The 27,177-nt window shown below is 43.0% G+C and overlaps 1 protein-coding gene across 1 annotated transcript in view; it reads right to left on the reverse strand.

Moving 5' to 3' along the window:
• The window catches only part of nck2a (NCK adaptor protein 2a), a 57,009-nt gene extending 54,413 nt beyond the window's left edge, over positions 1-2,596 (reverse strand). Inside the window, exon 1 of the mRNA XM_055877629.1 lies at positions 2,366-2,596. The gene's annotated coding sequence lies outside the window, so the exon portion shown is untranslated. The remainder of the gene's footprint in view (positions 1-2,365) is intronic.
• Between the last annotated feature and the right edge of the window lie 24,581 nt (positions 2,597-27,177).

Raw genomic sequence — 27,177 nt, forward strand, 5'->3', positions numbered from 1 at the left:
ACCATACCCGGTCTGCTAGGTGGTTGCTACTTAAAGTCCCCAGGACATTCACAGTATTAGGCAAGACTACCTTCTCTTCTTGTGCATCAGAGGCATGGAATAGTCTACAATCTATGCTTCATCTAGATATGTTAGTGCCACTGAATGAATTACAAATATTGATAGACTTACAGAGGAGTGTAAATGCTTTTTTAGTCTGGATCATGTTGTGTTGTATGTTTTAATGATGTAATGTATTGATTGTTTCTGCCTTCTTGGCCAGGTCTCCCTTGAAAGAGAGACTCTGGGTCTCAGTGGGCTTTTCCAGGTTAAATAAAGGTTAAATAAAAGGTTAAATAAAGGTTAAATAATTGGGAGGCTGGACACTGATCATGAGTCAGATTTAGTCTATTTGAGCAGACATTTGAAGATCATGTAAGGATAACTATTGAAATCAGTTAAAAATGTTATATATGGATCCATGAATGATCAGATAATGACTACAGATATTATACATTTCTGAAAGTGGATTCGTTCATGCCTAAGTATAAAGGCTTAGATATGTCAGCATGTTGACACATACCCTTTTGCGATATCAAAATATTCTACCAATATGTAAGTGGGTGCACACGCATCAGGGGCATGTCTTGAAGAGAGCTCATCCCAGATATCTCCCGGACTCATAACGTAGCAGGGAAATTTCTAAGGTCCGGATTGGATGCATGTAGAAACTGTCCCATTACGGAGAATATCCAAGGTCCATATGAAATGAAGGACATGCGTATCCGGATAAATATAGCTATCACCTAATATTGACCGTTTTCTCCCAGTGCATTTTATTTGAAATCAATGACAGTAAGGTACATAATTGTTACCCAGAAATTATTTGATATTGAGGTAAAAACAGCTGCATTGGACCTTTAACAAGCCTACAGAGAATGCCAGAACCTGCATTTACATACCTGTCATTGCAACAACCGCAGCCAACCATGTCCCGTAAAAACGGGGTTGCCATGGTGACCTACCTCTCAAAGGGGTGTATGTGCTAGGTGCGGCCCAAAACTACACCTGTCCCGCTGACTGTCCCAGATACAGAACCTTCATCTGCGTCACATAAAACTGATCTGATAAGGACAAGAAAACTGATAAGCTAAATGTCCTTATGAGTCTGTTAATCAGTGGAACGTTTTTCATATTACTGTCCACAGCATGGAGATAAATGTGTTAGTTCTGGCATTTATGTGACATTTGCAGCACCGGTAAAAAATGGGATTAATGCCTGAGTGTAAAGTACAGTATCTCTCGATGGAACCACTTCACACCTCTGAAAGCCTGATGGAATAACATACGGGTGCTGTGGGGTGGTGGTGTGAGTGCGCACATTTGCATAGATGTCAGCCTTGGGCTAAATGATGGTCTCTAAACAGTAGCCTAGTAGACAAAAGAGTGGTGGATTATAAATTATACTTCTTTAGTTGTTTCTGTCATTGCTCTTTTGTCTGGACTGTGTTTGAAAGAAGTTCATTAACCATTCTTCCAGACTGCAAAACAGGTTACTACTGTATGGAATCCCTGTCGGCTCTCGTAGCCTACAATGTGAAGTTCCTTTTTTTCTGGCAACAAAATATAATTTTCCTCAGTGTGTGATAAAGGTTTGCTACGAAGATTGTTTAATTGTCTAAGCGAAGCTGTTGAAGCAAAATGTTCATACCAACGAATATGAGATGTGTGCGGGAATCTAGGTTTTGATTGGATTGTAAACCAATTGTGGGAAAAGGTTATTGGCTACGGGATAGCATTTAGCAGTTCTCCAATTGATGAAACCTGAAAACCACAAATAGACAAAACTGAAAGTAAGAGGAACTCTTAAAAGAAAACCTCCTACAGTACAAACCAGACAATAATTGGTTTCAAACAGTTGAAATACAAGAGATACAAATGAATGAGTCGAATGTTAATTTACACGATATACTCTACTAGCATATTCTAGCCTACTTCTAAGAATAAGTGCATTATTTCATGTAAAAAGACAAAAAAAAGCATTCCCGTTAACCATATTTAAATAATCCTGTAAAAACGCACATATAGCCTAACAACTGTACCGCCAGTGTGTGGACACGACGACACAGTGACCGAAAGAAAGAATCAGAAAGTGACGTTTAGTTTAGTGTTCTGACAAAATGGTTCATGAATAGTGTCCACGTCTAGGCCTTGCACCAAACGCTAAATAGGCTTCTGTGTATAATGTTTATAACCACTGACTTGTCATGGTTCGCAATGCTACATTTGTGAAAAGAAAATACGGCGACTATAGGCTATAGTTCTCTCCACAAACATCACCCGGGGCGACCACACCAACTTTACGCTCAGTTAATTTTTTCCTTACCTTTGTGTTCACTCCAACGAGAACGGGCACCGGGGACTGACGAAGCACACACACTCGAACAAGAACAAAAATAAACCGTTTCCACAAACCAGTCGAGTCGTAAGCAAAAGCGCAACAAAATTAATTCACGTACTTTCTTTGGTTTCTCAAAACAATTCCTTTCACGTAGCTGCCTCCACCTCAATTCACTCGACCTAGTGACGTCACCGCTGCCAAGGCAGGCTTGCGGGGGGTGTTGCGTTCATGGCTAGATGGGATACTTAAAACTTGTGTCTTTAAATATATAAAATACATTTTATATGTATTTATATACAGTACCAGTCAACATTTTGGACACAACTACTCATTCCAGGGTTTTCTGTATTTTTATTATTTTCTTAATTGTAGAATAATAGTAAAGACATCAAAACTATGAAATAACACATATGGGACCATGTAGTAACCAAAAAAGTGTTAAACAAACCAAATATATTTTATTTATTTCAAATAGCCACCCTTTGCCTTGATGACAGCTTTGTACACTCTTGGCATTCTCTCAACCATCTTCATGAGGTAGTCACCTGGAATGCATTTAAATTAACAGGAATGCATTTCAATTAACAGGTGTTAACTTCTCTTGGGCACGTGAGACGGTTGCGTCCCACCACTTCAACAGCCAGTGAAACTGCTGGGCGCCAAATTCAAATACAGAAATACTCATTATAAAAATTCAGAAAACAAAACATATTTTACATAGGTTTAAAGATTAACTTCTTGTGAATCCAACCACGATGTCAGATTTTAAAAATGCTTTACGGCGAAAGCATACATTACAATTATGAGAACATAGCCCACAAGACAAATCATTACAAACAGTAGCCAGCCAGATAGAACAGTTACACAATTTATAAATAGAGATAAAATTAATCCCTTACCTTTGATGATATTCATATGGTTGCACTCAGAAGACATTCATTTACTCAATGAATGTTCCTCTTGTTCGATAAAGTCTCTTTATACCCAAAAACCTCTGTTTTGTTTGCGAGTTTTCTTCAGTAATCCACAGGCTCAAACGCAGTCAAAACAGGAAGACAAAAAAATCCAAATTGTATCCGTAAAGTTCATAGAAACATGTCAAACGATGTTTATATTCAAACCTCAGGTTGTTTTTAGCCTAAATAATCGATACTATTTCAACCGGACAATAACGTCGTCAATATAAAATGTAAACAAGAAACGCACTCTCTCGGTCTTGCGCGGGAAAAAGCTCCGTGAAACTTTAGGGTCCACTCATTCAGACTGCTCTTACTTCCTAATTTTTTGGAATACAAGACTGAAACACATTCTAAAGACTGTTGACATCTAGTGGAAGAATAGAAATAGAAACTTGCATAGAAACTGCAAGTTGAGTCCTAAGTCAAGGGATACTGTAATGGCATACTGTAATGGAAAACTACAAACCAAAAAAAAAACTACTTCCTGAATGGATTTTTCTCAGGTTTTCGCCTCCCAAATCAGGTATTTTAAACTCACAGACACTATTTTAACAGTTTTGGAAACTTTAGAGGGTTTTCTATCCAAATCTACCAGTTATATGCATATCATATCTTCTGGGCCCAAGAAACAGGTCGTTTAATTTGGGCATGCATTTCATACAAAATTCTGAATGCTGCCCCCTACCCTAGAGAAGTTAACTGGCGCCGACAGAGAGGGCTGCTGTGCTTCTAGCTCTTAGGAAACTTGGCACAATTTCTTTTTTTTTTATGTGTTATTTCTTACATTATTAGCCCAGATTTTTTTGTGTGTTATTACATACAGCCGAGATGAACTATTGGATATCAGAGCGACAGTAACTCACCAGCACTACGAGCATTACGACCAGGAATACGACTTTCCTGAATTGGATGCTTTGTTGGTAGGAGGTGCGCAAACCACCCACTGCTTCTGAGTATATCACTTGCTAATGTCCAGTCTCTGGAAAATAAAGTTTACGAGCTCAGGGCAAGGATTTCTTTCCAGAGAGACATCAGGGATTGTAATATACTCTGTTTCACAGAAACATGAGTCTCTCGGGATATACTGTCTGAAGAAGTCCAGCCAGCTGGGTTCTCAGTTCATCGCGCAGGCAGGAATAAATATCTCTCCGGGAAGAAGAAGGGCGGGGGTGTATGTTTCATGATTAACGACTCATGGTGTGATAGTGCTAACATACAGGAACTCAAGTCCTTTTTTTAACCCGATCTAGAATACCTCACAATCGAATGCCAACCGTATAACCTCCCAAGATAATTATCTTCGGAAATAGTTACAGCCGTATATATCCCCCCTCAAGCCGATACCACGACAGCCCTCAAAGAATTTCACTGGACTTTATGCAAACCACATATCCTGAGGCCGCATTTACTGTAGCTGGGGATTTTAACAAAGTAAATTAGAGGAAACGAATGTCTAAATTCTATCAACATATTGACTGTAGTACTCGCGCTGCTGAAACACTCGACCACTGCTACTCCAACTTCCGGGATGCCTACAAGGCCCTCCCCTGCCCCCCTTTCGGCAAATCTGATCACGACTCCATTTTGCTCCTCCCTTCCTATAGTCAGAAACTCAAACAGGAAGTACCCGTGCTAAGGACTTTTCAACGCTGGTCTGACCAATCGGAATCCACACTTCAAGATTGTTTTGATCATGCAGACTGGGATATGTTCTGGTTAGCCTCCGAGAATAATATCGAAGTATATACTGATACGGTGACTGAGTTTATCAGGAAGTGTATAGGAGATGTTGTACCCACTGTGACTATTAAAACCTACCCTAATCAGAAACTGTGGATCAATGGCAGCATGCGTGCAAAACTGAAAGTGCAAACCATCGCATTTAACCATGGCAAGGTGACTGGGAATATGGCCGAATACAAGCAGTGTAGTTATTCCCTCCATAAGACAATCAAACAGGCAAAGCATCAGTATAGAGACAAAGTGGAATCGCAATTTAACGGCTCAGACACGAGACGTACAGTATGTGGCAGGGTCTACAGACAATCACGGACTACAAAGGGAAAACCAGCCAAGTCACGGACACCGATGTCTTGCTTCCGAACAAGCTAAACACCTTCTTCGCCCGCTTTGAGGATACACAGTGCACCTTCTTCGCCCGCTTAGAGAATAACACAGTGCACCTTCTTTGCCCGCTTAGAGAATAACACAGTGCCACCAATGCGGCCCGCTATGAAGGACTGTGGGCTCTCGTTCTCCTTGGTCAACGTGAGTAAGACGTTTAAACATGTTAACCCTCGCAGACGACATCCCTAGCCACGTCCTCAGAGCATGTGCACACCAGCTGGCTGGAGTGTTTACGGATATATTCAATCTCTCCCTATCCCAGTCTGCTGTCCCCACATGCTTCAAGATGTCCACCATTGTTCCTGTACCCAAGAAAGAAAAGGTAACTGAACTAAATAACTTTTGCCCTGTAGCACTCACTTCTGTCATCATGAATTGCTTTGAGAGACTAGTTAAGGATGATATCACCTCTACCTTACCTGACACCCTAGACCCACTTCAATTTGCTTACCGGCCCAATAGATCCACAGACGATGCAATCACCACGGCACTGCACACTGCCCTATCCCATCTGGACAAGAGGAATACCTATGTAAGAATGATGTTCATTGACTATAGCTCAGCATTCAACACCATAGTACCCTTCAAGCTCATCATTAAGCTTGAGGTCCTGGGTCTGAACCCCGACATGTGCAACTGGGTCCTGGACTTCCTGACGGGCCGCCCCCAGGTGGTGAAGGTAGGAAAAAACACCTCCACCGCTGATAATCAACACTGGGGCGCCACAAACTGAAATGGTCCACTCACACATATAGTGTGGTGAAGAAAGCGCAACAGTGCAAACTTCTACAGATGCACAATTGTGAGCATCCTGTCGGACTGTGTCACCACCTGGTACGGCAACTGCAACGCCCACAACCGCAGGGCTCTCCAGAGGGTGGTGCGGTCTACCCAACGCAAACTACCTGCCCTCCAAGGCACCTACAGCACCCGATGTCACAGGAAGGCCAAAAAGATCATCTAGGACAACAACAACCAGAGCCACTGCCTTTTTTACCTCATTATCATCCAGAAGGCAAGGTCAGTACAGGTGCATCAAAGCTAGGATAAGAGACTGAAAAACCCCTTCTATCTCAAGACCATCAGACTGTTCAATTCTGTTAAATAGACATCACTAGTACATTATATATAGACTTGGAATCACTGGCCACTTTAATAATGGAACACTAGACACTTAAATATTGTTTACATATTTTGCATTACTCATCTCATATGTATATACTGTATTCTATCCTATTCTACTGTATCTAAGTCTATGCCGCTCTGACATTGCTCACCCAATATTTATATATTCTTATTTCCATTCCTTTACTTTAGAATTGTGTGTTTTGTTGTGAAATTGTTAGATATTACTGTTAGATATTACTGCACTGTTAGAGCTAGAAACACAAGCGTTTCCCTACACATGCAATAACATCTGCTAAACATGTGTATGTGACAAATAAAATGAAACGTAATTTGATTTGTTAAAAGTTCATTTGTGGAATTAATGTGTTTAAGCCAATCATTTGTGTTATGACAAGGTAGGGGTGTTATGCAGAAGATACCCTTATTTGGTAAAAGACCAAGTCCATATTATGGCAAGAACAGCTCAAATAAGCAAAGAGAAACGACAGCCCATCATTACTTTAAGGCATGAAGGTCAGTCAATCCGGAAAATGTCAAGAACTTTGAAAGTTTCTTCAAGTGCAGTTGCAAAAACCATCAAGAGCAATGATGAAACTGGCGCTCATGAGGACCGCCACAGGAAAGGAAGACCCAGAGTTACTTCTGCAGCAGAGGATAAGTTCATTAGACTTAAGAGGACTAAAAGAGGACTAAAAGAGATCCAAATCAAATCAAACCAGCCTCAGAAATTGCAGCCCAAATAAATGTAGACAAAATACATACAGAAAAGTAACAGACACATCTCAACATCAGCTGTTCAGAGGAGACTGCGCGAATCAGGAAAAGCAGCCAACAAGTGCTCAGCATATGTGGGAACTCCTTCAAGACTGTTGGAAAACCATTCCAGGTGAAGCTGGTTGAGAGAATGCCAAGAGTGTGCAAAGCTGTCATCAAGGCAAAGAGTGGCTACTTTGAAGAATCTCAAATATAAAATATATTTTGATTTGTTTAACACTTTCTTGCTTACTACATGACTCCATATGTGTTATTTCATAGTTTTGATGTCTTCCTTATTATTCTACAATGTAGAAAATAGTAAAAACAAAGAAAAACCCTTGAATGAGTAGGTGTGTACAAACTTTTGACTGCTACTGCACATATATATATTTTTTTTCATTTTATGTAACCATAACTCTTTTACTAGCCTTAACATAATTCTCCTAACCTGCTACGTTAATTTTCCCATCCTGTTGCCTACTTTCTAGCCCGGCTGATGCGACCCACATTACTCAGCACAAGGAGAGCTGTGACCACACTGGTCTGGAAAGGAGGCCGTTTGTTATAGCAATATTCACTCAGAAATTGTGAGATGGGGTTGATTGGTTCTCTTAAATGTTTTCTTCTCCCTCAGAGGTTGAGACCTCTCATTGTTTGCATTTCAAAATCCAACCGTTGTAATGGGCCTGGGTAGCGCTCGGGGGCTCTGCGTGTTTGAGTGAGAAAGCCAACCGTTGTAATGGACCTGGGTAGCGCTCGGGGGCTCTGCGTGTGTGTGGGTGTTTGAGTGAGAAAGCCAACCGTTGTAATGGAACTGGGCAGCGCTCGGGGGCTCTGCGTGTGTGTGGGTGTTTGAGTGAGAAAGCCAACCGTTGTAATGGAACTGGGTAGCGCTCGGGGGCTCTGCGTGTGTGTGGGTGTTTGAGTGAGAAAGCCAACCGTTGTAATGGAACTGGGTAACGCTCGGGGGCTCTGCGTGTGTGTGGGTGTTTGAGTGAGAAAGCCAACCGTTGTAATGGAACTGGGTAACGCTCGGGGGCTCTGCGTGTTTGAGTGAGAAAGCCAACCGTTGTAATGGACCTGGGTAGCGCTCGGGGGCTCTGCGTGTGTGTGGGTGTTTGAGTGAGAAAGCCAACCGTTGTAATGGAACTGGGTAACGCTCGGGGGCTCTGGGTGTTTGAGTGAGAAAGCCAACCGTTGTAATGGACCTGGGTAGCGCTCGGAGGCTCTGCGTGTTTGAGTGAGAAAGCCAACCGTTGTAATGGACCTGGGTAGCGCTCGGGGGCTCTGCGTGTTTGAGTGAGAAAGCCAACCGTTGTAATGGACCTGGGTAGCGCTCGGAGGCTCTGCGTGTTTGAGTGAGAAAGCCAACCGTTGTAATGGACCTGGGTAGCGCTCGGGGGCTCTGCGTGTGTGTGGGTGTTTGAGTGAGAAAGCCAACCATTGTAATGGAACTGGGTAGCGCTCGGGGGCTCTGTGTGTTTGAGTGAGAAAGCCAACCGTTGTAATGAACCTGGGTAGCGCTCGGGGGCTCTGCGTGTTTGAGTGAGAAAGCCAACTGTTGTAATGGACCTGGGCAGCGCTCGGGGGCTCTGCGTGTGTGTGGGTGTTTGAGTGAGAAAGCCAACCAGCAAGAGCACAGCCCCCTTCATTATGGACAATTGTGCCTATAACGTCAAAGAGCCATTTCAGACTCTGAGTTAGGTGTTAGCCAGAAAGCTCTCCTACCCTGCTACGAAAGTAAATTCTAACATTTAGTTAAAACTGGGTGTTGCCGGCTTGGGTTGGCTGTGATGGAGAGTCAAGGGACAATGGGTGGTGTGACACTTCTATTACTCATATACCTTGTTGACTAGTGACTGGTTCTTTTTCATTCAGAAGTTGCCTGAGTCAAAGAGCCAACTCAAACAGCCGAGATTTAAATGTATTATCTGGAATGGAATCAATTTACACAGTGATATAACAACTTGCTTTATGCATGACATGTTGTTGAGCTTCCAGGTTGCTGTGTAAAGGACACGTTGCTGCCTTTGACTGGAAGCCAGGACAAACACTCCAATCTGACCTTTGTTCAATGTTTATTCTGCAGTTCTGTTTCCTTATGAAACCTTTATCAGTCGTTATTTTGAGGAAGTTTGATTTTAATAAACCAACTAAAGGGAGCTTGTTCTCACTGAATGCAACCCACAGTGATCTTCAGTACTAGGGTACCTGAGCAAATTGATTTGCAATGTTGAACAAAAACAACAAGTTCAGGTGTTGTATCTCCCTGTTTCAAAATGTTTTACTTTTCTCGCCGCTGAATGTGACCCAGGTCTCAGGAAGGTAAAGCGACATCACCATAGAGGGACAAAGTAGCTGCCTGTGACCAGCTTACTTCCAGTAAGTCAACTTTTCTCTGTGTAAATACAAAACAACAAACTACTCTATCTCTCTGTTGCACTTCCATTTCTCTCTCTGGTTTGACTTTGACATTACCAAGGTAGCTTAGCAGTTCAGACGTATTTTTCCGTGTTGTCGTGTCGTGTCCTGTATATATACATATTTACACCTTTTCTTCACATATCTTTTATTTATTTTATTATCCAAGAACTCAACTACAAAAGCTTTCCTGCAAAAGCTTTCCTGCAACCCGCTTCACCAATTACAATAAGTACTATTCACCTCAATCTGAAAATCCATCGTGGAAGATAGCCAGGGGCTAATTCAGAAGCTAGCCTGAAAGCTAATCCAGAAGCTACTCCGATAGCTAGCCAGAAGCTAATCTGTAGCTGCCCCGAAATTAGCCGGTTTGCTGGCTAGCGTTGGTGTTTCAGCTGCCCACGTTTTGCGGTCATCAGCTATTCCTCTAGCTCGATAATCTACCGGCACTTTAGTGCAACGCGACTCGGACCGGAGCATTCCGGGACTTTTTTTCTCTCAGTTTCCCCGGATTCCAACCGCAGCCTCAGCCTCTATTTTGCACCTTGATTTCGCAGCTAGCTAGCTGCATACCGTGTTACTATTGGCTTACGTCGACCCCGGAGCTAACTCAAATCATGCTGGAGCTAGCCAGCTGAGGAGTTCCATCACCATCCGGACCCGCTTCTTTGTTGCTGCTGCAGATACGGAACCCCACCGGGCCTTCACGACTGACTGCCGACGTTATCTGCCCGAGGGATTTATCCAACCGGCACCTCCGTCCCGGCGTTACCTGAACGCTCATCTGAGGCCCGCTAATCGTTAGCTGTCTTATCGGCTGCTATCTGAACAAAACCCCACTACACGGAACCTACCGACGGAAACGCACGAGGTATCTACAAACAGACCTCCATCCTATGCTGCTACCGATAGCCATATACCCGGCCAGCTGTCTGGATCGCCACGACCCCAACCAACCTCTACTCACTGGACCCTTATTTATCACTCGATTAAGCTTGCCTCTCCTTAATGTAAATATGCCTTGTCCATTGCTGTTCTGGTTAGTGTTTATTGGCTTATTTCACTGTAGAGATTCTAGCCCTGCTCTCTATACCATATCCAACCCTGCAGTTCCACCACCCACATATGCGATGACATCACCTGGTTTCAATGATGTTTCTAGAGACAAGATCTCTCTCATCATCACTCAATACCTAGGTTTACCTCCACTGTATTCACATCCTACCATACCTTTGTCTGTACATTATTCCTTTAAACTATTTTATCGCCCCCAGAAACTTCCTTTTACTCTCTGCTCTGGTAGTTCTAGGCGACCAATTCTCATAGCTTTTAGCCGTACTATTATCCTACTTCTCCTCTGTTCCTCTGGTGATGTAGAGGTGAATCCAGGCCCTGCAGTACCTGGCTCCACTCCTATTCCCCAGGCGCTCTCTTTTGATGACTTCTGTAACCGTAATAGCCTTGGCTTCATGCATGTTAACATTAGGAGCCTCCTCCCTAAGTTTGTTTTGTTCACTGCTTTAGCACACTCTACCAACCCGGATGTATTAGCCGTGTCTGAATCCTGGCTTAGAAAGACCACCAAAAATTCAGACATTTTTATCCCCAATTACAATATTTTCAGACAAGATAGAACGGCCAAAGGGGGCGGTGTTGCAATCTACTGCAAAGACTGCCTGCAGAGTTCTGTTATACTATCCAGGTCTGTTCCCAAACAATTTGAACTTCTACTTTTAAAAATCCACCTCTCTAAAAACAAGTCTCTCACCGTTGCCGCCTGCTATAGACCACCCTCTGCCCCCAGCTGTGCTCTGGACACTATATGTGAACTGATTGCCCCCCATCTATCTTCAGAGCTCGTGCTGCTAGGCGACCTAAATTTGAACATGCTCAACACCCCAGCCACCCTACAATCTAAGCTTGATGCCCTCAATCTCACACAAATTATTAATGAACCTACCAGGTACCACCCCAATTCCGTAAACACGGGTACCCTCATAGATATCATCCTAACAAACTTGCCCTCCAAATACACCTCTGCTGTTTTTAACCAAGATCTCAGCGATCACTGCCTCATTGCCTGCATCCGTAATGGGTCAGCGGTCAAACGACCTCCACTCATCACTGTCAAACGCTCCCTGAAACACTTCAGCGAGCAGGCCTTCCTAATTGACCTGGCCGGGGTATCCTGGAAGGATATTGATCTCATCCCGTCAGTAGAGGATGCCTGGTCATTTTTTTAAAATGCCTTCCTCACCATCTTGAATAAGCATGCCCCATTCAAGAAATTTAGAACCAGGAACAGATATAGCCCTTGGTTCTCTCCTGACCTGACTGCCCTTAACCAACAGAAAAACATCCTATGGCGTTCTGCATTAGCATCGAACAGCCCCCGTGATATGCAACTTTTCAGGGAAGCCAGAAACCAATATACACAGGCAGTTAGAACAGCCAAGGCTAGCTTTTTCAAGCAGAAATTTGCTTCCTGCAACACAAATTCAAAAAAGTTCTGGGACACCGTAAAGTCCATGGAGAATAAGAACACCTCCTCCCAGCTTCCAACCGCCCTGAAGATAGGAAACACTGTCACCACCGACAAATCCACTATAATTGAGAATTTCAATAAGCATTTTTCTACGGCTGGCCATGCTTTCCACCTGGCTACCCCTACCCGGGACAACAGCACTGCCCTCCCCTCTGCTACTCGCCCAAGCCTTCCCCATTTCTCTTTCTCCCAAATACAGTCAGCTGATGTTCTTAATGAGCTGCAAAATCTGGACCCTTACAAATCAGCCGGGCTAGATAATCTGGACCCTTTCTTTCTAAAACTATCTGCTGAAATTGTTGCCACCCCTATTACTAGCCTCTTCAACCTCTCTTTCGTGTCGTCTGAGATACCCAAAGATTGGAAAGCAGCTGCGGTTATCCCCCTCTTCAAAGGGGGGGACACCCTTGACCCTAACTGCTACAGACCTATATCTATCCTACCCTGCCTTTCTAAGGTCTTCGAAAGCCAAGTCAACAAACAGATTACCGACCATTTCGAATCACACCACACCTTCTCCGCTATGCAATCTGGTTTCAGAGCTGGTCATGGGTGCACCTCAGCCACGCTCAAGGTCATAAACGATATCGTAACCGCCATCGATAGGAAACAATACTGTGCAGCCGTATTCATTGACCTGGCCAAGGCTTTTGACTCTGTCAATCACCACATCCTCATTGGCAGACTCGACAGCCTTGGTTTCTCTAATGATTGCCTCGCCTGGTTCACCAACTACTTCTCTGATAGAGTTCAGTGTGTCAAATCGGAGGGTCTGTTGTCCGGGCCTCTGGCAGTCTCTATGGGGGTGCCACAGGGTTCAATTCTTGGACCGACTCTCTTCTCTGTTTACATCAATGATGTCGCTCTTGCTGCTGGTGATTCTCTGATCCACCTCTACGCAGACGACACTATTCTGTATACTTCTGGCCCTTCTTTTGACACTGTGTTAACAACCCTCCAGGCGAGCTTCAATGCCATACAACTCTCCTTCCGTGGCCTCCAACTGCTCTTAAACACAAGTAAAACCAAATGCATGCTCTTCAACCGATCGCTGCCTGCTCCGGCCCGCCTGTCCAACATCACTACTTTGGACGGCTCTGACTTAGAATATGTGGACAACTACAAATACCTAGGTGTCTGGTTAGACTGTAAACTCTCCTTCCAGACCCACATCAAACATCTCCAATCCAAAGTCAAATCTAGAATTGGCTTCCTATTCCGCAACAAAGCATCCTTTACTCATGCTGCCAAACATACCCTTGTAAAACTGACCATCCTACCAATCCTCGACTTCGGTGATGTCATTTACAAAATAGCCTCCAAAACCCTACTCAATAAATTGGATGCAGTCTATCACAGTGCCATCCGTTTTGTCACCAAAGCCCCATATACTACCCACCACTGCGACCTGTACACTCTCGTTGGCTGGCCCTCGCTTCATACTCGTCGCCAAACCCATTGGTTCCAGGTCATCTACAAGACCCTGCTAGGTAAAGTCCCCCCTTATCTCAGCTCGCTGGTCACCATAGCAGCACCTACCCGTAGCACGCGCTCCAGCAGGTATATCTCTCTAGTCACCCCCAAAACCAATTCTTCCTTTGGACGCCTCTCCTTCCAGTTCTCTGCTGCCAATGACTGGAACGAACTACAAAAATCTCTGAAACTGGAAACACCTATCTCCCTCACTAGCTTTAAGCACCAGCTGTCAGAGCAGCTCATAGATTACTGCACCTGTACATAACCCATCTACAATTTAGCCCAAACAACTACCTCTTTACCTACTGTATTTATTTATTAATTTATTTTGCTCCTTTGCACCCCATTATTTCTGTCTCTACTTTGCACTTTCTTCCAATGCAAACCAACCATTCCAGTGTTTTTTTTAGTTTTTATTTTACTTGCTGTGTTGTACTCACTTCGCCTCCATGGCCTTTTTATATTTTTATTTATTTATACATATATCTGTTTGCCTTCACCTCCCTTATCTCACCTCACTTGCTCACATTGTATATAGACTTATTTTTTTTAATCTTTTTCACTGTATTATTGACTATATGTTTGTTTTTACTCCATGTGTAACTATGTGTTGTTGTATGTGTCGAACTGCTTTGCTTTATCTTGGCCAGGTCGCAATTGTAAATGAGAACGTGTTCTCAATTTGCCTACCTGGTTAAATAAAGGTTAAATAAATAAATAAAAAAATAAAAAAACTTTGGTACTTTAGAAGTAAGTAATTGCATTACTTGCTCCTTTTAACCTCATTGCTTAAACAGACATGACAATGATGCAATGCAAAAGGAAGGAAACAAGTGAATTCCTCTAAGGAAGACAATGTGGATGCAGCCATTCCAAAATGGGAGAACAATTCATTAGGTTCAATTAGACTGAACCAGTTCTCTCCTTAATGAATGATCCCTATTGTGGCAATATAGGGCCAACAGATAATAAGTGCTTTGAATAATTAATTGAGGAGACTATTAGATTTGAAGAGTGCTTCAGATCTCTCTTTACTACCGCTACTTTCCAGACAGAATAACGATCTGTACTGGTAACTGATCAACTGGTCTCTTTACTACCGCTACTTTCCAGACAGAATAGCCATCTATACTGGTAACTGATCAACTGGTCTCTTTAAGAGATACTTCTGGATTTTAACGATGAGGCCATTTATCTAATTCCCTGGAGTCGGATGAACTTGTGGATACCATTTGTATGTCTCAGTGTCCAGTATGAAGGAAGTTAGAGGTAGTTTTGCGAACCAATGCTAACTAGTGTTAGCACAATGCCTAGCATGCTAACAGATACCCATAGACTTCCAGTCATTGCGCTAATGCTAGTTAGCATTTGCTCATGAAACTATCTCTAACTTATTTCCTTCATACTGGAGAAGTAGATAAAGGTGCATCATTGCCAAATTCCCGAAGTATCCCTTTAAGGCATAATTTAATACAAAGGAATTTGCTGGATTAAAACATCTGCTATGACAATGTAATGTATTCTATGACCGTCATGCGCTGAATCTCAACCGTCTGAGAAAAACAAGTAGCTGTTTCCCTTGTTACTTGGATGAACAGATCTGACCTTCTGTTTTCTTTTTCAGCTGACATCTTCAGTTCATATTAGAAGTTTTCTCGATAATAGCACTGAGCATTTGTCAGAACCCTGCATTTTTAGCTTGTTTTCAGTAGTGGTAGTACAGTGTGTAGAAACTTGCCCTCGTCAAGAAAAATCCTATAGGATTTTGTGTCACCTCTATCAGAATCCTATTGGACTATGTTTTGTCCTACTGGAAATCAAAAGTAATCCTATTGGATCCTGTAGGTTTTTGATCAATCTTGAAGGATTTTTCCACCACAATTTAATCCATTAAATTATAGTTTGTTGTCATTTGTTCCAGTACAATACAGCAACATTAATTAGAACCTTTACATTGATCGGAAACAACAGTTATTTTTGGTTTTAATTCCACCAAAATATTCAAGGCTGCAAGTTCATTTGCAGTACGACCACCAATACAGTACATATTTTTTCAACAAAACACTCACTTGAGTTATTTGATCTGATTCTTATTCATGAAACTTCCTGTCATTTAAATAGACATTATAATATGACACACAATATTATATACAACGTTACATTTAACACAGTATTTTTTGGAGGGGTGGGGGGCTTTCCCCTTAGAATTCACAGCATCCTATAAGATGCTATCCTATAAGATGCTATCCTATATGATTATATCCTATATGATTCTATCCTATATGATTATATCCTATATGATTCTATCCTATATGATTCTATCCTATATGATGCTATCCTATATGGTCCTATCCTATAAGATGCTATCCTATAAGATGCTATCCTATATGATTATATCCTATATGATTCTATCCTATATGATGCTATCCTATATGGTCCTATCCTATATGATTCTATCCTATATGATGCTATCCTATATGGTCCTATCCTATATGGTCCTATCCTATATGGTCCTATCCTATATGATTCTATCCTATATGATGCTATCCTATATGGTCCTATCCTATATGATTCTATCCTATATGATGCTATCCTATATGGTCCTATCCTATATGATTCTATCCTATAGAATACAATCCTAAAGGATAGGCTCCAAAATCTGATCAGATTTTTGGGGGGATTCTAATTAGATTTTTTAGTTGATCCTAAGGGATTTTTTGACTAGGGTGACATGACACTTTAGTTGTTCTGAGGAGTTATTCTGATTACAGCATTATCACCAAATATAATACAATAACACTGCAGTAGCCTACATTGAAAAAGAGGTGACTTTTCAACCCTGGCTCCTCACCTACCGATATGTTTCTTGTCCAAAAGCGCCCACATGTGTTTGTAATAAATACTCACACTCGTTCCCCCTTCCCCCCTCCCTGCAGTGATGCTCGGTGTCTTCTTTTTCGAGTCCCTTGCCTCTGCTTTAAAAAAAACCTTGCCGTTTTCGCTGGTCATGTCATGTGATCAGGAAAAACTCAGGACACTACTTGTAATACATCTTTACACCAGCGATGGCTGGAGATATACCAGAACCTGCTATATTCACACAATCAAATGATTCGAAAAAATCACAACACTTTTTCTGTTTCTATTGAACCTCAATGCAATTAACTCAGCACCTTTGAAACATACTGATGCCTTTTTACATTATTCAGTCTCTGCAGAATACACTAATAATACATACACTCGAAAGAGCATTTACAATATTTGGTATAATTTAAACCAATGGCTTCAGAGTGCGCTGTACTCTTAATTGTAAACAGAGATTATACTTGTTCAGGGTGGGGTAAGAAAAAGAAAAGAGAAAGAGTAAACGTAATTAAAGCATAACAAACAAAAGAAAGTTTGGACCAGCTCACTCTGCACACGATACATCACTGACAGGTATACCAGAATCACTGACAGGGAAGGCTAGGATGATTAGATCTTGTTGTTATCATTGGGCTGTTTCTATGTCCTTTTATTTCCATGTCCTGTTGCATATTTTCTAGAGGTAATGAGGCATAATTACAAAACCTTTTACTACAATAGTTTCATAGAGCGACAACTAAAGCAAATAATTGGTTGATTTATCAAACTAATACTGATGTGGCTGTATAGCCGTGGGAAGTAGGGGTGCAGAGGTTGCTACAGCACCCCCTGAAAAATTAAACAAATCTAAATGGATATTTTTTTCACAAAAGTAGTGCACTGGCCCTTTAATAGTCCTGTATTAGTAGACCGATATAACTGTCTGCAGTGCAGGCGAAACTATTTTTCCACTTGTTCTCCCCCCAGACTAAAAACATCGCAGCACCTCCACCCCCAAACTACTACCCTCGACTCTGTGTGTTGGTGTGTGTGCTTACATGATGACTAGACCGGGCACGCGGGTGCGCCATGTCACACCTGTTGATTCTGTCCATCCACACCAGACAAGATCAGGACACAGGTTGAAATGTCCAAACAAGCTCTGAACCAACTATGTTCATTTTGGGACGAAACACATGAAACATTCATGAACATAAATAAATATTGATGTAGTTGGTGTGTGTGTGAGTCATAAAGGTGGCCCCTCTCACCCCCCTCAGCCCTCTATCTTGAGGAACCTTTCAGGGATCAACCAATTAATCATAGTTAAACAACTAATTTGGCCCATGTCAACACCTGCTTTCCCATGACTGTATTCTAGTAGGATGTCTTCCATTTCAGACCAACGATCCATCACTCAGTCAGCAGCTTTTCCAAATCACCTCACTGACTTCTGGGAGTCCAGCGGCTAACTACAGCTAGACATATTGCTTTGGCAGGCTGGGCCCCTGTTTTGGCACCAAGGCACCCATATGTCTTTGGGTGGTGACACCCTGTCCCAATGGGAACAACTGACTGAATATGATAGGATTTACTGTACTGGAGGAGGATCCTTCTCCAGTTCCCAGTAATGACAAACGGCACATGGCAGAATATTTGATGTAAAGCATACATTTGAGCTATGGACTGACAAAGGTCACAAAGTGTCCAGTAAGAAGTGAAAATACAGAAAAAAAGTTTGATTTCACTTCATTTTAACATCCTGTCACAAAGAGCACATGTTCAACTTCATATAAAAAACGAGTTTTCCCATCTCAATGGGTTATAATTCAATTGAAAATTAAAGGAGTATTGGGATATCTTTTTAGACCAGAGGAAAGAGTGCCTCCTACTGGCCCTCCAACATCCCTTCCAGCAGCATCTGGTCTTCCATCCAGAACCAATCCTGGTTAGCTTCTGAGGCAAGACAGCAGTGGGATGCAGGGTGGTGTGCTGCTGCCTTCAACAAAACTAGGGCTTTACAATGATGGTGAAAACTTGGGTTAAGTGGGATAAAATGTTCCTAAAAGTCACAGCGGGTGCAACTAGGGACATGTATTTTAGCAAGTCTTTATTCATATTTAACATGTATTTAATTCTCCATGTGGTTAATACTAATTGACACTTCATTTAATATAACAGGCTTTTATAATGCAGTATTGGTGTACAATTTCCACTTAAAACGTTTCCTGCAGTGGGGTAAATCGGGGTCTCACAGGGTGTTTCTTGGTAGTCTTAAACAAATCTACTTTGAAACAAAAGTATACACCTCACACACATGGCTATGGGTTTAACAAAAAGAAGAAACCTGTACCACGTCAGATATAGAGTTGAAATGTATTACATTTTGAGTTTGCATCCCAATATTACACTTTATTTACATCACAGAAAACTGAAATATAACAAAACTGTTTGACATAGAAACACCAGATTTTGGCCATTTATTTGTAAAAAATAGTTTATTAATTATGAAATAATTAATTATGAATAACGTTACACCCATGAGGCCACTAGAGGGCGATTTGGTCCTTTGACTGCAGGAAAGGACTACAACATCGAAGTGATGCAAAAGGCAGGCATTTCCTGGAACAACCCTTCTCACAATTACTTGGTACTGCAGTTCCCTGAATTATTTGTTTGGGAAGGACTGGGTGAAATTAAATTTAGCTCAAGATTTAATTTGGTAATTGAATAGTGTTCCAACTAAAGAATGTCTTGTGGCAGGTCACCAAGTGAATGCTCCTGGATAAGGTATCATACAACATCTATAGACTCGGCCAAAATACATACAGTACAAACAACTCAGGAAACAAAACCACCATAGGACTGATATCTGATGGGTACCTCCAATTGATGAAAGGGGGTACTTCTAATCCCTCAACAACAACAAAAACATCAGTGAGCGAAGTTTAGACTAGTAACATATTGTACTTGATTGCTCTGATTCAGAGATTTAGAACCGTTCCTGTCTTTGTTTTAAACGTTTATCAGTAAAGTTGACTCGTGATCAATGCAACGTCTCGGGACTGTCCGGATTTGTGATAGTGTGCACTAAATTGGAGCGTGACACTATTAGGAGCAGATAAAGTTCATGTAATTAAAATGGAACTGAAAAACTGCACTAAAACAGAGTTTTCCTACATACAGTCAAAAGTTTGTAACTATAAGAGTGTTTCATTCTGTCATGAGATAGTGAGGATCATTAGTGTGGCCCTATGTGACAGCCTGGACTTTGACTAACATATCCACTATGAGCTACACATCAAAATAGACCAGAATATTCTGTAACTCCATACCTACCCTCATACCTGTCGTCACTCCACTTATCTGTACAGCGAGATGGAGAATGGGGATGAATATGGAGGAGAATAAAATGGTGTGAAATACCTCCTTGAGTTAAACATCAACCCCTCTCCCCCATCTCAGACTCCTCTTCTCTATCTTACAATACCACCATAGCAAGGGATTTCTGAGGTCAATGGGTCTACCCCAGTCCCATTCTTGTTCTGAGGTCTATGGGTCTACCCCTGTCAAATTCCGGTTCTGAGGTCTATGGGTCTACCCCAGTCTTATTCTTGTTCTGAGGTCTATGGGTCTACCCCAGTCTTATTCTTGTTCTGAGGTCTATGGGTCTACCCCAGTCTTATTCTTGTTCTGAGGTCTATGGGTCTACCCCAGTCTTATTCTTGTTCTGAGGTCTATGGGTCTACCCCAGTCTTACTCCTGTTCTGAGGTCTATGGGTCTACCCCAGTCTTATTCCTGTTCTGAGGTCTATGGGTCTACCCCTGTCCTATTCCTGTTCTGAGGTCTATGGGTCTACCCCAGTCTTATTCCTGTTCTGAGGTATAGGGGTTTACCCAGTCTTATTCCTTTTCTGAGGTTTTTGGGTCTACCCCAATCTTATTCCTGTTCTGAAGTATGTGGGTCTAACCCAGTCTTATTCCTGCTCTGGGGAACTCTTAATAAGATCTCCTTAGAAATGTACTCCAATATGAAACCCCAACCCTCCAAATCCCATCCATCAGTACCCCACTCACCCCATTCCTTAACCCTCATCTCCAGGGATGGCCTCAAATGATCACCTCCTGTCTCCGCCCCTCTGTGGGTTTGCAGGAGGGGATCCCATGGCTGTCCTTGCGCAGATGGAAAATATTAGTTCATTTTGAGCTCTAGTGTCAGTGAGCTCCTCTGGTTGCAGAGGCTATATGCCAATATGGTGTGGCTGTGTACACATATGAAACAATCAATAGGATCATGTGAATGTCCGTTTCAGGACGTCATTGTAAATAAGAATTTGTTCTTAATTGACTCGCCTGGATAAATAAAATGTAAATAAAAGTATGTAGGAATTTGGAGTCTAGAGTGCACGGTAAAAGGCTCTGTTCAAATACTAGTTGCTCACACAAAACACTCATTCATGGAAGTCTTTATGTAAAATTGGTCCTTGAGGTTGGATAATATTGCATATCTGATTACACCAAGTCCAATATTATCAACTACGGTGATTTAAATATTTCCGCAAAGAACAAGTTATTCATTCACTAAATCGAGAAAGGACTGATTGGAGTCAATCAATGGAAAAGAAGGGAAGTTGATATACTTCACTGGCTGTGCATGTGTCTGTGTTGCTTCTGGTCCATTTACATAACGTGGTTGTCTTTTCTATGTCCAAACCGTGTCTGTGTAACAGTAAAACTTTAAACCGTCCCCTCGCCCCGACACGGGCGCGAACCAGGGACCCTCTGCACACATCAACAACAGTCACCCACGAAGCGTAGTTACTCATCGCTCCACAAAAGCCGCGGCCCTTGCAGAGCAAGGGGAAACCCTACTTCAGGTCTCAGAGCAAGTGACGTAACCGAGTGAAATGCTATTAGCGCGTACCCGCTAACGAGCTAGCCATTTCACATCCGTTACATCTGTCCATCACACATGCCTAGTTAAACAAAATACAAATAAATATTATGGCAAGAACAGGTCAAATAAGCAAAGAGAAACGACAGTACATCATTACTTTAACACATGGAGGTCAGTCAAGAACTTTGAAAGTTTCTTCAAGTGCAATCGCAAAAATCAAGCACTATATTTTGATTTGTTTAACACTTTTTTGGTTACTACATGACTCCATATGTGTTATGTCATAGTTTTGATGTCTTCCCTATTATTATACAATGTAGAAAATAATATAAAGAAAGAAAAACCCTTGAATGAGTAGGTGTGTCCAAAAGTTTAACTGGTACTGTATATGAGAAGCACATGAGACCTGTAATATAATTATCAAGACCAGGCCTTTCTTGAAGACTCTGAAAAGCATGAAATCAAAATGAGTGGAACTCAGTAGGAAAGTTACTTAGTTAGGAAAAGCAGTGTCAGTCAACTGTAGAACTATAAGACAGCCGTTGTTATGTTCCTGGGGGCTGATTCGGACTTTCTTGGAAATCATTCATCAACATCAATGGGAAACTAAAGGAAATTGGAGTCAGAATACTGCCCCTAGTCAGTGAGTGAGTGCTTCCCATCAAAACAAGTAAACAAACAACTAGATCATCAAACAAAGAGACCATCATCTAAATAGGCCACCAATAGGGCGTTGAACGAACTAGGCATCACGCAAGCACAGACACATGACTTTAGAACATAAATTGTCACACGCTTGTGGCCACCTTTTCTTCAAAAGTGATAAGACATTGGTAAAATGTGACAGTGTTTTAGCTCCAAGAAAACAAGACTAAGTAGCTGATGAGAGTTAGGGGTAGGGTTATTTTTCAGCAAACCTGTCTAGACCTTTAATTAGTTTGGGCCCCTGAAGGAACTGGATTCAGGTGCACTTGCACAGTAAATGTGGCATTCTGAGGAGAACAATAGTAACATTCTACTGGGCACAGACGTCAGTTCAACGTCTAGTTTTGATTTACATTTGGTTGATTTTTCAAATATTGTGAATTCAACAAAAAATGTCACCATGTCATTGGTTAAAAGTTGGGTGAAAAAAAGGTACTATCACAGATTATTTAGGGTTGAAATGACCAGTTTGTGGTCAGGGGGATAGTCAGCAGGTTCAGTCTGAAATGTTTTCTCCTGAACGTGCTCAAATGTATTTTCTTGGAACAAAAAAAGTTCTAGAAGCCAAGGATTGACCATACAAGTTCCACAACTACTGTCATGACACTATGTATTGGAATACTTAGTTACAACTCTTCAATCATGTTGGACCAGTAACAACCAGGAGGGGAGCAAGAAAAATGACTTCTGAAAGTACTGAAACATGGCTGAAGACTGTCGATGGTCCATACATGAATACACCACAACAGACCCTACATTGGATCAATCAGTCATGCACAAAGACGTTGCATCCACACAATGCTTTGAAGCGTGGTGTCTGTTTAGTGAGAGGGGGATGGGGATAGGGTAAGGGCTTGAGGAAAAGGGAAATGCTATGCTACTGTATGTGACCTTTCCATTTGAGCTCTCCCCCATGACTGACCAATAATTAGGGTGGTGATCCTAATCAATGGTGACCTTTATGGTGGTGTTTTTACCTCCAATGGAGAGGCAGACTTAATGTGATCAGCAGCAGACCTCCCGGACCACAGTATCTCATCTGTCATTGATTTTCTGTTGGGTAAGACTCTCAAGCCACAACAATACATTGTTTCAGTCTCCAATGACGTGCTGATATCACACCACAAGAACACAAAGAAACATTATAATAATGAGGGGTGGTCTGAGGCCAAAACTATCCCCCCAGACCATCCTCCACACCCTCCACTAAAATAGCAGGGGAGTTAAGAGGGGTAGTCGTTCGATGACAGGCACAAGAAATGGCACCCCTCACCCCCTGTCCAGTTCCCTGCCCCTCTCTCTCATCCACCCCTCCTCCCCCTTCTCTAATCACTGCCATAGCTTTGGGGGATCCATATCCTCTGTGTTGGACTCCATTCCCCACGTGTCACCGCACCAGCTGTCCTCGCCCTCCAGCAGACAGAATTAGTTAGATAAACTCAGGCCGAAGCGAAGGGGCCTGGTTACCCTCTGGACCAGACAGATGGGTCAGATGGGACGGCAGTGCTGTAGTGCTGCTGGCCCAGACAGAGGGTTGGGACAGGGGAAAGACAGAGGGACTGGGGCAAGGGTGAGAGAGAGAAAGCTGGGGTCTGGGACAGGGGAGCGAAATGGGCTGGGGAAGGGGAGAGAGAGGAGGACTGTGGAAGGGGAGAGAGAGAAGGACTGGGGAAGGGGAGAGAGACAATGACTGGGGAAGGGGAGAGAGACAAGGACTGGGGAGGGGGAGAGAGAAGGACTGGGGAAGGGGAGAGAGACAATGACTGGGGAAGGGGAGAGAGAAGGACTGGGGAAGGGGAGAGAGACAAGGACTGGGGAAGGGGAGAGAGACAAGGACTGGAGAAGGGGAGAGAGACAAGGACTGGGGAAGGGAGAGAGACAAGGACTGGGGAAGGGGAGAGAGACAATGACTGGGGAAGGGGAGAGAGAAGGACTGGGGAAGGGGAGAGAGACAAGGACTGGGGAAGGGGAGAGAGACAAGGACTGGGGAAGGGGAGAGAGACAAGGACTGGGGAAGGGAGAGAGACAAGGACTGGGGAAGGGGAGAGAGACAATGACTGGGGAAGGGGAGAGAGACAAGGACTGGGGAAGGGGAGAGAGACAAGGACTGGGGAAGGGGAGAGAGACAATGACTGGGGAAGGGGAGAGAGACAAGGACTGGGGAAGGGGAGAGAGACAAGGACTGGGGAAGGGGAGAGAGACAAGGACTGGGGAAGGGGAGAGAGACAATGACTGGGGAAGGGGAGAGAGACAAGGACTGGGGAAGGGGAGAGAGACAAGGACTGGGGAAGGGGTGAGAGACAAGGACTGGGGAAGGGAGAGAGACAAGGACTGGGGAAGGGGAGAGAGACAAGGACTGGGGAAGGGGAGAGAGACAAGGACTGGGGAAGGGGAGAGAGACAAGGACTGGGGAAGGGGAGAGAAACAAGGACTGTGGAAGGGGAGAGAGGAGAGAGAGAAGGACTGGGGAAGGGGAGAGAGAGAAAGCTAGGGTCTGGGACAGGGAGGAGAAATGGGCTGGGGAAGGGGAGAGAGAGAGAAGGACTGGGGAAGGGGAGAGAGAGAAGGACTGGGGAAGGGGAGAGAGACAAGGACTGGGGAAGGGGAGAGAGAGAAGGACTGGGGAAGGGGAGAGAAATGGGCTGGGGAAGGGGAGAGAGAGAAGGACTGGGGAAGGGGAGAGAGAGAAAGCTGGGGTCTGGGACAGGGGAGAGAAATGGACTGGGGAAGGGAGAGAGAAGGACTGGGGAAGGGGAGAGAGACAAGGACTGGGGAAGGGGAGAGAGACAAGGACTGGGGAAGGGGAGAGAGACAAGGACTGGGGAAGGGGAGAGAAAGAAGGACTTAGGGAGGGGAAAGAGGAGAGAGAGAAGGACTGGGGAAGGGGAGAGAGAGAAAGCTGGGGTCTGGGACAGGGGAGAGAAATGGGCTGGGGAAGGGGAGAGAGAGAAGGACTGGGGAATGGGAGAGAGACAAGGACTGGGGAAGGGAAGAGAGCGAAGGACTGGGGAAGGGGAGAGAGAGAAGGACTGGGGAAGAGGAGAGAGAGGAGGACTGGGGCAGTGGAAATTAAGCGAGAAAGGGAAGAGGAGAAATGAGAGGAGAGACGATACAGGGAGATAGACAGAGGAGAGAGAGATGTCCTAATACATGTGGACCTCTTTCTTGAGTCTGACAAAGGGAACAAACCTACAGTAATTGTCAGCCCTGTGGTTTCCAAATAAAGCACCCAAACCAACGATAGAAGGCTGGGGGAACCATTCCACCAACCTGTCCAGGGATTTAAGTCAGGAAACAGAACACTGGGTTAAATGACCAGGGCTTTGCTGCCTCATAGACCTACATCACTAGCTTTAAGCACCAGCTGTCAGAGCAGCTCATAGATCACTGCACCTGTACATAGCCCATCTATAATTTAGCCCAAACAACTACCTCTTTACCTACTGTATTTATTTATTTTGCTCCTTTGCACCCCATTATTTCTATCTCTACTTTGCACCTTCTTCCACTGCAAACCAACCATTCCAGTGTTTTTTTTACTTGCTATATTGTATTTACTTCGCCACCATGGCCTTTTTTATATTTTTATTTATTAATATATTTTATTTGCCTTCACCTCCCTTATCTCACCTCACTTGCTCACATTGTATATAGACTTATTTTTCACTGTATTATTGACTGTATGTTTGTTATACTCCATGTGTAACTATGTGTTGTTGTATGTATCGAACTGCTTTGCTTTATCTTGGCCAGGTCGCAATTGTAAATGAGAACGTGTTCTCAATTTGCCTACCTGGTTAAATAAAGGTGAAATATATATATATATATTTTTAAATCACTTTACTGCATCGTCACAACAACAGGATTGACTAGAAAACAGATATGGAGATGTGTGTATATGATATATGAGTATCCTCTTGGGTATACCCATTTCAACCCTGAAAGCACAGTTTATTTACAGCATACATACATTCAATGATAAGGATATCATTCAAATCTATTGTTAGAGAATTTCTATTCGGGACATTTAGAGGGAGTTCCATAATGAATGAACTAATTGTCACATTAGTTTGTGTTGTGTTTGTAAGATGATTAGGAGTTATCCTTGGAAACAAGGTCATTCAATTGTTTATATATGGCACACATTCTTACAGATACAACTAAATCAAGTTACATTCAATGAAGGCAGTCATATGAGGTGCCCATATTGGCTGCTTCCATCGTGACAAAAACATAAACGCAACATTCAACAATTTCAATGATTTTACAGAGTTACAGTTCCTATAAGGAAATCAGTCAATTGAAATAAATTCATGAGGCCCTAATGTTTAAATCTCACATGACTGGGAGTACAGATAATGCATCTGTTAGTCACAGATACCTTAAAAAAAAAATAGGGGCGTGGATCAGAAAACCAGTCTGTAGCTGGTGTGACGACCATTTGCCTCATTCAGCGTGACCTCTCCTTTGCATAGAGTTGCTCAGGCTGTTGGTTGTGGCCTGTGGAATGTTGTCCCACTCCTCTTCAATGGAAGTGTGAAGTTTCTGGATATTTGGCGGGAACTAGAACACGCTGTCGTACATGTCGATCCAGAGCATCCCAAACATGCTTAATAGGTGACATGCCTGGTGAGTATGCAGGCCATGGAAGAACTGTGAGATTTTCAGCTTCCAGGAATTGTGTACAGATCCTTGCGACATGGGGCAGTGCATTATCATGCTGAAACATGAGGTGATGGCGGCGGATGAATGGCACAACAATGGGCCTCAAGATCTCGTCATGGTATCTCTGCATTTAAATTGCCATCAATAAAATGCAATTGTGTTCATTGTCCGTAGCTTATGCCTGCCCATACCATAACCCCACCACCACCATAGGGCATTCTGTTGAAAACGGTGACATCAGCAAACCGCTCGCCCACACGATGCCATAAACAAT

The sequence above is a fragment of the Salvelinus fontinalis genome, chromosome 23, assembly GCF_029448725.1.
Source record: "Salvelinus fontinalis isolate EN_2023a chromosome 23, ASM2944872v1, whole genome shotgun sequence".
NCBI classification, from domain to species: Eukaryota; Metazoa; Chordata; class Actinopteri; order Salmoniformes; family Salmonidae; genus Salvelinus; species Salvelinus fontinalis.